Source organism: Enhydra lutris, unplaced genomic scaffold, assembly GCF_002288905.1.
Source record: "Enhydra lutris kenyoni isolate GAN:26980312 unplaced genomic scaffold, ASM228890v2 scaffoldscaffold13, whole genome shotgun sequence".
In the NCBI taxonomy this organism is placed as follows: Eukaryota; Metazoa; Chordata; class Mammalia; order Carnivora; family Mustelidae; genus Enhydra; species Enhydra lutris.
The window spans coordinates 13764080-13780726 of record NW_019154097.1 but is presented as its reverse complement, the minus strand read 5'-3'; positions in this window follow the sequence as shown (position 1 = coordinate 13780726).

Below are 16647 nucleotides of genomic sequence, written 5' to 3'. Positions count from 1 at the left end.
GGGGGGGGGGGGGGGGGGGGGGGGGGGGGGGGGGGATCGCTGGCTGAGGAACCGCACCTCCAGGAATGCATCTTGGCCTCTGCTCTCCCTTTCCAGGCAGAACACAGAGGCGGGGATCAAAGAGAACCAAGGACTCGTGAACCTGGGGATTCTAAGAATAGTGGGGAAACAGAAACCTCAGAAAAGGCAAGAATTTCAGCTAGGAGACTGAACTGAATCGCAAACCATGTTAACGTGGTGTTAAAAGTCACATAGCCTTATTTATAGTCCTGGATTATCAAAGCACCCTCCTTTCAGTTACATGTATGGTTCCTTTCTACTTACGTATTCGTTCCACATAATAATAATAATTACCACTGAATGGTGCTGTTATACATTCCATATAGATGTTGAATCATCTCTAAACCCCTAAAACATAGGCATTATTATCTACATCTTACAGATAACAAAGCTGAGGTATGGAGCTGTTAAATCTTGAATTCTAGTAAATGACAGAATGTGGATTCAAACGAAGAGGTCTCCTTCCAAATCTCACAGTCTGTAGTTTTCAGGAGCCACAGAATTCTAACCAACAAATGTGCTATAATTTATTTGCATTGATTAAATATGTACTTAAACTTGTATGTGTACGCCTTTGCAAAGATTCAATGATGCTAAAATAGATCACGCCAGACAGAAAGCTAGGACTAGGTTTCCACTTTTCACACTGAGCACTCTGACCCTCAGTTTCCTCTCCTAGAATACCTACACTTGATGACAACAGGAGAGGGATGGATTCATTTCTCGGTTTTGTGCCTACCCTAGATCCTATGGCCCTTGGACATACAGAGTCTTATCAAACTAAAACAGTCCTTTAGTTATTCAAAAGTCACGTAGCAGACATAGTTTCTCTTACATGGTTTACTCTTCATTGTGAAGGCAGCAGAGATCACTTTTAAGCTGGGCATTAGATAATCAGATTTGCATTTCAGAAGGATCCCTGTGGGGTACTCTCACACACACTGGTGGGAGTGTAAATTGATACAATCCTTTTGGAAAGCAATTTGGCAAAGTGTACTAAGAGCTCTAAAATGTTTGACACAGTAATATCACTTTTGTGACTACTCTGAGGAAATAATCCTAAAACCAGAAAAAGCTTTATGCACAAAGCATCCACTGTAGTATCCATAATGGCAGAAAAATGGCAATGACCTCACTACCCAACAACAGAGGAATGGTCACACAAGGTTAGCACATAACCACGGGGCAGCACATGACTCAGCCACCTAAATTATATTCATGACAAGTTACCAATAACATAAAAAATGGTAATTTGCTTGTTAGTATTAGCAACACATCTTGTGGTAGGTTATAAAAATGGCCACAAATCCTTCTGCCTAGATCCATGCCTTTAAAATAGGATGCTGCAGAATCTCTTATTAGGAGGTAGAATCGATTTCTCCATCCCTTGAGTGTGAGCAGATCTTGTGACTTGCTTTGGCCAATGAAATTTTAGTAATGAGATGCAACCGGAAGCTTGCAAAGCACTTATGCATTGGCACTTGCCTCTTACTTGCTTGGAAGTCTTCCATCACCCTATGAAGAAGCCTAGAGATAACCTGCTAGATGAGGAGAGATACTTTGACTCAGTCCCTCCTGTGGCCCCACCTGGCAGCCGGCCAAACCCAGAAGCAGAGTCATCTAACTAAGTGGCAGCAAAACACAGATGCACAATTGAGGCCAGGCAAGACTAGCCAAAGAACCACATTGCTGAGCCCAGCCCCAATCACTCCCCCAGACAATCAGGAGCTAAATCAATGGTTGGTACTTTAAGCTACTCAATTTTAAGACCATTTGTTACACATCAAATGTTCACTGATATAATACTGATCATTTTTGAAGCTAGGAAATGAGTACATAAGGGCCAGCATTCATTAAGATATTCTTTCTGCTTTTGTGGGTTTCATACATTCCATAATTTTAAAAAATTCAATACATATACACATTTAAGCTAGAGGAAAAGTAAATGTTAAGTAAAGCATTTGAATGCAAATATATACATGCATATAGTTTGATCATAACGATACAAAAGAAATTTTCCATAATAAAATACTAGGAAAAAATATATCATTGGTTGTCTCTGGATGCTGAGACTATTGATTTTTTTTTTTTATCTTGTATGTATTTTCTGAAATATCTGTAGTAAGCCTGATTTACTTTATTCTGAAAATGAATATTTACAAATCTATTCATTTCATCTCACATCTCCCAACATTTTTTTTTTTCTTTCCAGAGAATACATGGAGAAAAAATTGGAGGGGTGAGAAACTACAGGCAGAGAGACAAATTCAGAGGAAGTTAAAGTAGTGAAAGGGAAAAGTTACCAGGGTCCAAAATCAAGGCAACAATAATAGAGAAGGAAAGGGATAGACAGGGGCAGGGAGACAGAGAGAATCCATAATGTGAGACATCACCTTGCACTGGAAGGACATTTAACCTGGACCAAGGAAGGGCTTTATAGGGACCCAAGAACCCAAATTTAAAATGCACTGAAATTTGGATTTAAGTATGTAAACACATCTCTCAAGACAGGAAATCCACAGGTTTCATGAGATTCTCAAATGGTAAATGTGATCCCCAAAGCTGAAAACCCATTAAGCCTTGTCTCTCTGTAAACAGGGAAGAAATCAGTTCGGTCTTTAAACCGTACTCAAATCTGACCAGTCTTAAGACAACCTGAATAGGATGCTGAAATGATCAGAACACAGTCAGGGGCTTTGGTCCCCAAAGCATGACCTACTTATGTGCATGATGGCCCAGGCAAAGTCAACCTTCTCATCTCATAACTCATCACATGCACTTTCCTACTGTCCCTCAGAAGCTGGGTTCCACTCTGGAGAAAGCTAAATCCTGTGGACCATTACTTCCGGGTGTCAAAGCCAGGGGTCTACCTAGGAACTCTGGCCTTCTGGAGAGGCATGCAAAACCAGCTTTTCTAAATCTGAGGCTCAGACAGAATTCAGCACAGCCTGGTCCCAGCCTCACCTTCAACCTCCACACTCTCCCTCCTTCTTGTTCCCCTTCACCCTGGCCTACTCTAAGTTCCCAGAAAGCTGTGCTTCCTCCTACCATAGGAGCTTTGCATATGCTGTTCCCCTCGCTATTCCACTCCCCTCCAACTGGTGAATTTATCCTTCAGATCCTAACCTTAATCAGTCTTTCCCAAACCAAGGAAATGCCCCGGATATATGCTCTCTGGACACTCAGCACAGATAAAGTGTTGTATTTCTTCTGTGATGACTGAATTAACCTGCCTCCTCCACCAATAAGAATTATAATAAAAACCAACATCACTGGAATGTTCACTATGTGCCAGACCCTAGAGGAATCGCATAATATACATTCATTTATCTTATCAGCATAACAATCCCATGAGGAAAATGAAGGGTAGAAGAGAAACAACCAGACTATGATTCCCTAGCAAAGTAAGAAGCAGTGTTGGGATATAATCCGGACAACCAGCACCTGGAATCCACAAGGGCCTGGAACTCAGGTCTTTTCACTGATTGTATCAGAATGGGATGGAATAATAGGTTAAGAAAAACCCAGCACAAGGTCTAGCACTTAATAGGGACTCCAGTAGTGGCGACTAAACTGACTGGGCTCACCTAGCCTTGAACTACACTGAAGAAATCCAGACCTGGGGACAATCTTATGAACCACCTTCACCAACTCCCACAGAAAAGGAATAGGAGACCCAGAGAGGGAAGGTGGTTTTCTTAAGGTCACACAAAATCAGGACTAGAATCCAGATCTCCCAACACAGCCCCATCCATTTTTCTACCTCATTAAATGAAAACTTAAAATTAAAAATATTAAGTATAAAATACTTAGTAAGTATATTTAAACCAATAAAGAAGTATTACACTCCCTTTCCCAGTCCTGACTTTGCTGCAGAATCGGAAGGGAAGAGAGATGGGTGGATAACCAAAGAAAAATATTTCTTTAGTCATTTGTATTTGGAGAAAAGTACAAGGATTATAGAAAATTGCTATTCATGTAAATTGCTCCCTAAAAATGATTCTATTTTTCCCCCTCAATTTACTAGTGTTGAGCATTTTTTAACTCAAAATAACCTTCATTTAACAAGTCTGTGTCTTAACTTTACAATTATTTCAATGTGATCATCTGTTGTCAACTACTTTTGTTAGCTCATTGGCAACTTCACTTGTGCTGATCTTGATTTATACAGTGGTGCACCAGAATGGGGGTCTCTGCAGGCCCACAGCGATACAGTCTTGGACCCTCATCACAGCTGGGGAGGCTCTTTGGATGTCACTGTAGCTGGGATGGGGAGGTTTTGATATTGGTGAAAAGGGTAGGTGGGTTTTGCATTGTTCATAGATCCTCACTGCTGTTCTTGTAAAGACTCAATTTGTAGAACGAGTACAGTTGTTTTTAATTCCTCAGAGAATTGGGCTGCAACCAGAAAGATACCAAGACACTGACCCAACCATCCAACATAATCCTCAACTTGCTTCTTTACATCAGGGAGATCTTCAGCTAAGACGGAAGTCAAAAGATTACTATTTTCAGTGATTCCAAGGGGCACATGTAACCCAGTGTTTATAGCCACAATGTCCACAATAACCACACTATGGAAAGAGCCCAGATGTCACTGACAAATGAATGGATAAAGAAGAGGTGGTATACATACAGAATGGAATACTACTTAGCCATAAAAATAATGAAAGCTTGCCCTTTGCAATGATGTGGATGAAACTAGAGGGTATTATGCTGAGCAAAGTAAGTCAGAGAAAGACAAATACCTTATGATTTCATGCATATGTGGAATTTAAGGAACAAAAAAGAGAAACAAAGGGGAAGAGAAAGAAAAATAAGATAAAAACAGAGAGAGGCAAATCATAAGAGACTCTTAACTCCAGGAAACAAACTGAGGGTTGCTAGGGGTGTGGGGGAGAGTAGATGAGGTAAATGGGTGGTATGCATTAAGGAGGGCACTTGAAGTAATGAGCACCGGGTATTATATGCAACAGATGAATCACTAACTTCTACCCACGAAACTAACAATACACTATATGTTAACTAAATTAAAGTTAAAATTTTAAAAAAAATATATTCTTATTTTCTAGGGGCACCTGGCTGGCTAACTTGGTTGAGCATGTTCTTGACCTCACAGTCATAAGTTTAAGCCCCACACTGGGCATAGAGTTTACTTTAAAAAAGAGAGAGAGAGATTCTTATGTTCTAGATTTAGAGCTGTGTTTCCTTGGAATGTTTTAATAAATCCTTCCACAATGCCTTCAGAATGTTTTCTTTCCCTGGTACATAGTTTCATTTTAGCTTAGGGGAGAAGGCTTTTTTAAACAGTTCCTATCAGGCTCTGAATATCAACTTCGGATTTGGTTAACTTCTGACCACAGACATACCTTTTAAAAAATCTTTTCAACCATCTGGCCAGGTTTCAGCTGGACAAGCAGTAACTATTCCTGGCAGTACTCAAAAAACCCATGGACACAACAGGGCTCCTCATAAGGGTACAGAAGATACTACCCTCCCAAGATCCAGAGCTACTTTCCAAGATAACCAGAAAAAAGACACAATTACCTTGAGAGCAGGTAACAGCTACTAGAACCCAAGCCGCAAAGGAAGTATAACTTACATTTCTGTCCAGCCCTATTTTTGAGCCCCCCTCCCCCAATGGTTGACAAACCAAGTTCTCCAGACACAAAACCAGACCAAGGAGAGGCAATAGCCTCTGAGAGAGGCTGAGAGAAAGGATAAACGTTTCCTCCGCCCAATCTGAATTTGGAACCGAGGGGACGCCGCGAAATCTTACCTTCCCCCCTCGACCAGGCACCGCAGACAGAGCTGACTTTGGTGAGAAGTCTCACCCTGCTCCTGCTTCTTCGGGTTTCCCAGGATGCCAGCTGCAGGTTCCAGAAAGACAGAGGTGTCTCAGCAGGTCCCATCCTAGTCGCCAGACACTGCAGAGGAGGAAGAATGATTTCCCCCCTACCCTGTCTAGGGACCGCTTGGCTGAAGCCCCTTTCTCTCTCTCTAGGGCACCTTTCAACAGATAAGCTAAATGAGGTTAAAGGTTCTCCACTGTGGCCGCTTGTCCAGCCCTAAAACCAAATTTTTTTCACATGAGGCCTTCACATGGACCCTAGTTCAGACGAAGACCAACAGACGGACCCGAACCCCGTCGACCCGAACCCGAACCAGTTTCTAAACTGGACCCAATCCGAAGCCAGTCGGGTCAGGTTTCCAAGTCGCCTCCACCCCGCCTCCACAGCCCCCAACCCCGACCCCTACTCCCACCTCACCCGCGTCTGGTTTCTACGTCAGACCCAATCCAACCCCAGACCGGTTCCGTTTCTAAACCGAATCCAGTCCGGTTTTTGAGTCCGACCCAGTCCCACAGGGTGTGTGCAGACAGGCCTCAAAAAGAAATGTTCAAAGCCTGAAAGGGCACAAAAGCTGCGGAGCCAGACTAGGCCCAGCACTTACCCACCACCTACCTCCAGGGGCCTCCAGAACCACGACCTCCACAGGCACCACGCTCGGTGACACCTTGCTCCTGGGCGCGGGGGGTGTCCCGTTTCTTCTGACACTAGGAGTGTTAAGAGATAAACTGAGGCCTATTAAAAATGTTGACTTTATTTGAGCAAAATCGGTTCCGAGCGCAGGCACACGAAGCCGGAATTGGCTAGCAGCGTCCACCAATAGTAGCTTGGGAAGAGGGTCTTAGACAAGTAGATGCAAAGTCAGGAAACTATTGATTGGCTATAGGTGAGAGCCCAATTGGCTGTTTTCCACTGGTTGTCCTTAGCATTTCGATTTCCTAACCTGGAGGCACTGAGGAGCTTAGATTTTGGTTGGCTTAGGTAGGCTGCCCACAGCATTAGAGGGACATGAGGCTACTGGCTTCCTTGTTTAATTAATTAATTTTTTTTAAGATTTTAATTATTTATTTGACAGACAGAGATCACAAGTAGGCAGAGAGGCAGGCAGAGAGAGAGAGGAGGAAGCAGAGAGCCCTATGTGGGGCTTCATCCCAGGACTCTGGGATCATGACCAGAGCCAAAGGCAGAGGCTTTAACCCACTGAGCCACCCAGGCGCCCCTTGTTTAATTAATTTAATACTGTTAGAATGATATACTTACCCACTGTAAGAGATAAGTATACTAAAAGCCCATAGAGGTGAGTGATTTGCCCAAGGTAACACAGCATGCCCCAGGTTGCCTGAATCAGACCTAGAACTCCATGAGAAATATGCCTGAGAGTCAACAACATGATCCCTTTTCACAAGGCAGGAGGCTAAGGCCAATCCACACGGTGACATGCTAGTGAGCTACAGAGAATCCAGGTCAGACTGAATGAGATCCAAGAGCAGCTGCCTCCCATAGGGCCTCATAGGACCACCACAAACACTTTGCAAGAAGGCTTCTGTCCTTTATTCTGACATCGCCTCTACCACCAGCAATGACATCGAAGCTCAACCCTGACTTATTTTAATGCTCTGGATTTTTTAAATGCCTTCTCCCTGAAAAGAGCTGTGGAAAAAGTTCATCATGTGCTCTTTGGAAAGCCTCTGCACCCAGAATAGATGCCTTCATGGTTAGATGCCACCAACAAAGCCCACTGCCTCCTAATAAAAGAAAACAATTATGAGGTCTCTTCAAAATGTTCAAGAAGTAAATGGAAAATGTTTTGAGAAGAGCATTGGTAAGCAGGAATGGGTCTAGAGGAACTCACCAAACTGAGACAAAGGAATGTTTGGCATGGAATAGAATAAAAGGGAAACTGGAGAGATAGAAAAGCTGCCTTAAATATTTCAAGGGCTATCGTGTAAAAGAGAGGCAAGGTATATTCCAGATGTTTCCAGGGAACAGAAAAGTAACAACCAAGACTGCCAATCAATGATGCGGCAGGCTGGGCAGGACAGTACAGGGGTTAAGAACGCAGGCTTATAAATCCTTTCTCTGCAACATATACAGCCTCAGTTTCCCCATCTGTATAGTGGTTGTGGCAATAATACTACCTATCTCATAAGGTTGTTGTGAGCATTAAAAAGATCACGAATCTCAGCGGCTTAACACAAAGCCTGGCACGCAGTAAGTCTTCCATATGATGTCATCTGTTGTCCCTGCTGTTTAGAGGAAGTGAGTTCTTTGTCCTTGGGCATATTCAAGAAGCAACTGCCGATCAACAAGCCATGAAGCTGTGTTGGGAAAGAGATTCCTGCATTAGACAAAGGATCGGATTAGGTGACCTTAAATTTCCTTCCATTCTTGGCTTTCACATTCTTTGCTTCATTGAAACTGAGGTTAATTTGGAGTCCTCTATTGGACTACCCTGGCAGTCTCCAGCTTTGGGGCTTTGTTTTTCCACCTTTGTACTTCCAAATCCTTGCTGTGGAGCAGAATCTGGAGAGCACGTCTTGAAATGCACAACCCAGGAAGGAAAGCTTCTTTTGCTTGTCGGCTGCATTCTTGGAATTCCCAAGATTCCAGCCCCTTTTCCTCCTCACATTGTAAACATTAGGTTCTTGTGGGGAGGACAAAAAGGTCGCTTACCAAACAACGTTTGCTCCCAGGCTCTGATCTGAATAATTCAACTCATCTTCAGTGAGAGCACCAGGCGTGGGGATGATCTCAAGCCATTTGACAGTCACGGTGCTGATTTAGGCTAACAAGGGGCCATTGTCTGAGCGCAAGAATGGCATCCTGGCTTCTTGGTGAGAAGAACCAGGTATGGGAACATAGCACAAGTCCAACTGACTCATCATCACCAATGGCACCGGTGGCAGTCAAGTGCCTTCCCAAATTCCCCTTTTAGCAGGACCAAGCCCTTGAGCAGGAGGAGGAGGCATTTATTGGGGATTGCTACAAATTTGGCTTTACTGCCACTGCCTTTATAACCACAATATAAAGTAACTCCCACAACACAGTGAAGATAAGCTCTTTAAAGAAAATATAAAAGCATTAGCTTGGCAATTCACCCAAACCTCATCATGCACCATAGACATTTTTGAAGTTTAACAAAGAAAAGCACATCATTAAAGAATACTGCTCTATCACCATTCTTATGCAAATCCTTCCAGATAGTTGGGTGGAAAATTCCATCTAACACGCAGTAAGAAATAAGTGTTGCAGGGTAGAAATTTCAGCTATACTGAGTGCATCTATCACTTGTATAATCCAAACTACTGTATGTGCACTGACTACAGAATTAGTATTGATCCATTCACCATGTAAACATCAAGTACTTTCTATTATTATTTGAAATAGCATGCTATCACAATTTCTATTTCCTCCTTCTATCTTAAATAGAAGTATTGCACATTAGCCCTTTCCTTCATGTACTTTTTTGCACAGCTATCTAACTACAGTGTTCGGTGTGGTGCTGAGTTTCCTGCAGACATCTGCAGTATTAGCATTAAAGCACTTTATTTTCAAGTCCTCTCTGATGGAAGACAATACAACTTTCATTTACCCAAGAAACCTGTTACCAGAGCTCCTCTTAGAAACAAGCGCTTTCTCCCCTCCTCTCTTTCCCTCTCTCTTTCTCTCTCTCTCTCTCTCTCACACACACATACACACACACACATCATCCTTTGTTTGCTACTCATCCCCATGCTGAGATCACCACCATCGGTATGTACCTCGCCCCCCAAGAGGACAGGACCACCAGGTCTCTGGAGCTCTGAGTAGTGGGAAAAGATTTGCCAAGGCTGAGAATGGTATCTGATTTCAGGATGACTTGTTATGGAAGCTCAAGATTTGACCCTGGGTTGCATCGTCCAAATGTCTGGATGCATACAGAAAAATTACTTTGGAGAATCAGTTCTGATGTTTGAAAGCATATAAAAAACATAGCAAGGAGTGAGCCTTCTCTTTCCCCTTTCCTGTTACCACAGCATAACAGCAGGAGGAAATTTGGAGTGGGTTCTGGACCCTGGAGGGTCAATTTTCGCTCAAGTAGCTCGGAGCTACATCTGGCATAATTCGTGTTCTCTGGTGCCTGTGGCATTCCCTGGGTACCACAAGCATCCTGACTCAGGGCACAGTGCTTCTTGTTACCTTTGCCATGATGGGAACGACACACACTGCATATGACTTAACTAGATTTCCAGGGTCTTCAGAGCCCAGCAGCAGCCCTAGTCAGAACACATACAATTTCATTCCTGTCAATGGGAATCTACACATTGCAAGCATCACCTGCCACGGAGCCAACTTTCATGAACGTGTGTAATACCCCTTTAGCACAATCCAAGTTGCACAACACCGTTGTCCTCTTCTACCAACATGTGAAACCTGCAAATTTTCATCTGGAAAAAAAAAAAAAAAGAAAGCTGTGCCTTCGTTTAATGGAGAGAAAATATCCAGAACCAGCCGAGCACTATTCAGCCACCAGCCTTATGCCCAAACTCCTCTTGACCAATCTAAAATAATAATACTAATTATTATTATTATTATTCTTAACTAATTAATTGAAATTCTTCTTCATAAATGACAGCTTTGTTACCAGACTCAACGGATGTAAACTCAAACAGATGAAATTGTGTAATTGGATGGTGCGTGTTTAATATTCAAAGAGAGTGTGAGGACCTTATAAAGGAACTGTGCACCTACTTCTGCCTCTCATAAATCTCCATCTTTATTTCGTAACATCAGCTATTCAGTCTCTTGAATGCTCACCTGTGTTTGAAGCAACAAAGTTTTATTCGCCCCCCTACAAAGTACCCCTTCCCGAAGTGGGACTAGATTTAAGATATGCACATGAGCACTCTCTTTCTTGTGTATAATCATTTGGCATGAACTCCAAAACCTCAAAATAGTGAGTGGATCAGGTTGTTCCAACAGCAATCACATTAACGTTTGGGGAAAATAAAATTAATTAACTAATTAATTAAATGACTGACTAAAATAAAAGAAGCGTAGTAGCAACCATTGTTGGTTGCCTCTCCACTCCCCCTTCCTTACTAATAGCACCCTCTCTGATTTTGAGCAGGTAACCACCCCTCAACAGAAGGCGACCCTCTCCCTACCTCAGGGTGAACTCGTGAACAGGCAGTCACTGCTGGAACGAATCCCACTCTCTTGGCAGTGACCAGTCTAGGAACGGACATGGGCTTCAACTCTGACAAACATGATAGAGGGAATCGGGCTGGGCCTGCAAAAGAAGGTTTCTTCACTCTTATGAAGAGGTGTGATGGAGAGTCCACCAACAGTAAAAACACTGTGCAGGGCTGGATGTGCACATGACCCCTGAGCCCCAACAGTCATATTATGCAAGAGGCAAAAAGTCGTGATCCCTGTTGAGCTGCTGAATTAAGCAACCCTAAAACAACCCTACCCTGGGCTTCTTGTTTTAAAAAAAGATACAATAGTCCCCCCAGCCCTTATTAGAAGGGGATTTGAAGACCCCCAGTGGATACTTAAAACTGTGGATAGATCGTACCCAATCCAGTACATACTATGCTTTTTCCTTTCCATACAAATCTACCACAAAGTTTCACTTCTAAGTGAAGAGTAAGAGATTAACAACAATAACTAATAATAAAATAGAACAATTATAATGAGAGACTATAATAAAAGTCATGTGAATGTGGTCTCTCTCTCTCTCTCTCTGTCACTGCACTCACCCTTCTCCGAGCGATGGTGTGAGGTGACAGAATGCCTCTGTGATAAGATGATGTGAGGTGAGTGGTTTGGTAGATGTTTGGCTCCTACTGGTCTTCTGAGGACCCATCAGAAGAAGGATCATCTGCTTCCAGACTACAATTGACGGTGGGTAACTGAAAATGAGGAAAGCAAAACCAGGGGGTGGGGGGGACTATTGTCATCATTTTCCTCATGGCTGGGGTTCCCGTTACTACAATCAAAAGCAGCTTTTCTGCCACAGGTCATTATCATCCTTAGAGATTGGTATGGTAAGAAACGACTCTCCACTCACTTCCTGTCTTGCTGTATCCTTGCCCCAGACAAACTTCTTGGTTGAAATGGGCACATTTATGTATTTGAGAAAACGCAGGTTAATGATGCTCTTAAAAAAAAAAAAAAAAAAGAGGTACTAATGAATCTTTCCACTGAGTACCTTCTCCAAAGAAAGAAAAATCTCATGATAGCCTATTAACCAAAATCTGCCCTGTGCATCCAGCCGTGTGTGGCTACAAGAGCTCCAAGATGGCCTCATTATTAAGAGCTGAGGGAGTGATTACAGTATAAAAAAGATGCATTCTTTGGAGGCCCTGGTGCTTCACAGGTTTTAGAAAATAAAGGCCTCATTCTACAGTAGCGTTTTCCAGGCTTGTTTGGGCACAGACGCACATTACTTTCCTCATCGAGAAGGTCAGGCGGAAATACATAGGTTGAAGAGGGGCGGGGCCTTTACTCCACCCGCTCAGTCAAACCCAAAGACTGCCCCTGAGTCATTTCCTCTGAATCGCTAGGACTCCTGGGGTCGTTTCAGAAATGATCATCTAAACCAAGAATGAGGGGGCTACCTGTGTTTTGAGTAATAGACTATTTTAAGCAAGAAGAAGACATGAAGTCCTAAAAGTTTACACAAACAAAAATGCGTGTGAAGGAATGATGAGGTGCTCTGTCAACAGAGGAGAAATGGCCACAGCAAGGCCAGTGAAGGAAGACTCCCCACCTTTCTGTCAGGATTCACCTGCAGTCCTCCAGAGTATGATCACCTGAGACTCTAGGCTGGGAAGAGAAAGACGAGCAACTAAACACAGTTTGAGACCTCTACAGGAAGATGTTAGGGAACCTTAGGGTCAAAAAGGTGGGGTTATACCATAAACAACATTAAAAGACTAAAGACAGCTTGGGAGAAAATATTTGCCGCACATGTAACAGACAAAGCTTAAATATTCATACTATATGGAATCTGCAAGTCAATTTAAATTTTTTAAAAAGACAATTCAATATAAAAAATGAGGAAAGAATATGGACAATTTATAGGAAAAAAAATACAGGTGACCAATAAATATATGAAAGGAATCTCAGTTCCACGGCTAATTAGGGAAATGCAAAATGAAACAATGCAACACCACTCTCAGCCTTATGTTTGCAAAAATTTAGAAGACATAATATCCAGGGTTGCAAATAAAGTAGAGAAATGGGCACTCTCACACATCTGATGGAAGTGTGAATTGAAACACAGTTTTGGAGGACAATTTGGCAATGTCTATCAAACTTAAAATGCAATTCCATTTTAGGAGTCTGCCCTACAGATATATTTGCACATGGCTGTAAAGATATAGCTACAAGGATACTCACTGCAACATTGTTTGTAATTGCAAACACACAGGAAACAATGTAAATGTCCATCAGAGAGGACAGATTAAAAATGCTCTGGTATATGCATGAAATAGAACAGTGAGCAAACATTAAAAACAATGAGGTAGATATGGATGTGTTATTATAGAAGCATCTGAAATGTAAAAAAAAAAAAAAAAATGAATAAAGAAAAGCACATGTTCCAAGAAAAATTTTAAATAAAAGATAATGTGCATATATCCTCTTTTTAATATATCTAATATGACGTCAGGAATAAAGTAAATACCCAATACATATTGGAAGTATAAATGGCTTATAATTATTTGCTAGAGGAATGAATGGCTGATGAATAAATAAATGATGAATGTACATGTAAACACAAAAAATTTGAAAAGATACCCAAGGTTAACTCAGTGTAATGGGAGGAAGAATCACTTTTCACATAATATCTTTTTATAGATTGTTTTTAAAACTTTACAGTTGTAATTTTCACATTAACAGAAATAGAAAAGTTAAAGATCCATCTCTGGTTCTGTTTAAAGATGTTAATATCTTAATACTGAAAGATAAAGGAAAGACATAATGAAAATATTTGCAACATACGTAACAAAATTAACTCCACTGAACATAAAGAGCTCTTACCAATCAATAAGACAGAAATAAACAGCAGAAAAAAATAATAAATAGCCAAATCCTGTGTGGTCAACATTGGCAATTGTCTACCTAAAATCTATTCTTTCTTCCAAATAGACCCATATTAGAGGATGGGCCAGCCATATGTTTATTACCCAAATGAAAAAGTACAAATGACCAAAATCTTGTGAAAAGATATTCAATCTCATCTAGTCAGAGAACTACAAATTAAACAAAGTAAAATACTTGGATTTTGCTCATAACATAGGCCAAAACAAGAAAAAGATTTCTATTATCCAGTGTTGTCAAGAACTTGGAGAAAGGCATTCACAAGCAAAGTCAATGGGAGTGTAAATTGGCACAATAATTTGGGCTGTAATTTGATATACCTTATCAAATTTGAAGCATATTATCTTCAACCTAGAAATTCCACTTCTAGGAATCTGTCCCACAGAATCCCTTAGACAATTACCCAAGGATCCATGTGCAAGAATGTTGTCTAGAGGCTCGTTCACTAACAACAATCTGGGAAAACTTTCACCTGTCCATCAGGAGAGCGGTGAACAAGCACACAAGGATCTCTGCCCTGACAGAGACTTTGTTCAGTTGGAGGCAGAGACAGACGATAAACAAGGACATAAATAAGCAAGATATGTTCCAGTGACATAAGTACTATGTAAAGGAAATAAGATTAGGAGATATGATAGAGCATTTTGGGGGGTACAGAGGTGGACAGGGCAGAGGCGAGACTATTATACATGAAGCCATTCAGGGATGACTTCCTGGAGGGGAATACCGAGCTAAGATCAGAACGATGATCGAGAACTAGCCCAGCAAATAGAAGGCCCAGAGACACTGTAGGAGGGAGACAAAGGATAACTAATAAGAAGGAGAAAGGGGAAAGATGAGACTAGAGAGGAGAGTTTAGGAAGCCACTGGGGTACTAAGCAAGGAGGGACATGACCAGGTTTGCCATTTTTAAAAGATCATTCTGGCTGCCAGGTGAAGAATGTATTGTAGGAAATACCAAGGAGAGAATGGAGAGAAGTTAGAAGGTCCTGGCAAGATGGACTGGTGGCTGAGCCCAGGTAGCTGGCAGTGGAAAGTGAGAGAAGTGTCCAGATAATGGCATACTTTAGAGGTAGAGCCAACAGGATTTGCTAGTGGATTGCCCTTGGCGTCTGACAGTAAGTAAAGAAGGAATTGAGGATGGCACCAAATTTGGAGCCTGAACAACTGGGTGGGCTGGTGGTGTTATTTACTGAGATGAGAGAGCCCGGGGGAAAAAGAAGTTTAGTAGAGAAATTCCAGAGTCCATTTTGGACTTGTGAAGCTTGAATGTCCTATGAGACAGGCAAGTAGAGATAAAGTGGGAAATTAACATATATATTTGCAAATGCAGAGAGAAAAATCTGGGAGGTTATCCACCTAACCGATAAAGGGATTCTCTCCAGGAAGTGCAACTGGGGGTAGGGGGAGGGGAGATGAAGAGGAAAGAAGCTACTTCTACATTTGACTTTATATACATTAATAAGGTTTGAAATTGTTACAATGAATATGTATTACCTTTGAAATTTAAATAAATGAATATAAATAAAAGACTGAGTGATTTTCAAATTTTTCCGCAGAGCTTTTTCTTCAAACAAAATCTTATCCAGAATGCTCTTCCCACTGTCACTATTCAGGCGTCAGCTCAAATATCACCTCAGAGAGGCCATCCTTAAACAGGATCTAAAGTATCTCCACTTCTTCCTTCCCCCCAAGTCACTCTGTTGCATGCCCTGTTTTATTGTGTTCATATTACTTACAACCCAAAACTGACCTATTTGTCTGTTTCCTGGCCTTCCCTGCTAGAATATAATGGTCAAGAGCAGGGAGGTTGTATGTCCTGGTCTCCAAATAGCCCTAGAATCTGGAACAGTGAGTTGCATACAGTAGGCACTCAATAAATACTCCTTTGATTAAAAATGAACTCCAATTTGTCCTCAGGATAAAAAGCTGAGCTGCTTCAATGGAACCAAGGCTAGGGGGTCCAGAGTCTTGTCTCTCCCTCTCTCTCTCTCTCTCTACTCCCTTCCCACCATCACTGGCTATCTCAGGAACCCCCAGGGCCCTGAAGGAAAATGCAAAAACCACAGGACTGTCTGATGGCTCAGATCTTTTCTAGTTCAGACAGTCTACAAAGGTCTGACCCTAGGCCTCCTTCTCGGAACTCCACCTCCTCAGTTTCTACCTGGGACCACCAGAGTAGGTCTCATCCAGACTCAGGGAGAGCTCTACCCATCTCCACATCACCTCTACTAGGCCAACTGGCCTCACACAGGCCACCCTCTGCCAGGTGCTCCAGACTGTGCCCACTAGCCCTGCACAGCACCTGCTCATGGAGTCACCAGTGAGGGACGGCCCCAGCTCGGCCCCGACTCAGTTCCACACTGGGTACAGGTGCACCCAGACACAGACCTGGGGCTTGTTCTGCAGGAGCTGCATGGGGGAGATAACTCAGGTCATAGTCAATTCCCTGACCTTCTAGTGGCTCTCACAGGAATGTGGTCAAGTCCAACTCAGTCCCTAGTTCTTTCTCAAGCCTTCCAAATTGTCCTGAGGCCACACAGTCAAAATTAAATAAAGACTGGCTGTCTTTGTGCATGCAGTCGGTTGCTGTCTTTGTGAGATATGGGTGATGGAACTGCCACGCCTCCAAGAAAGAGAAATGCCA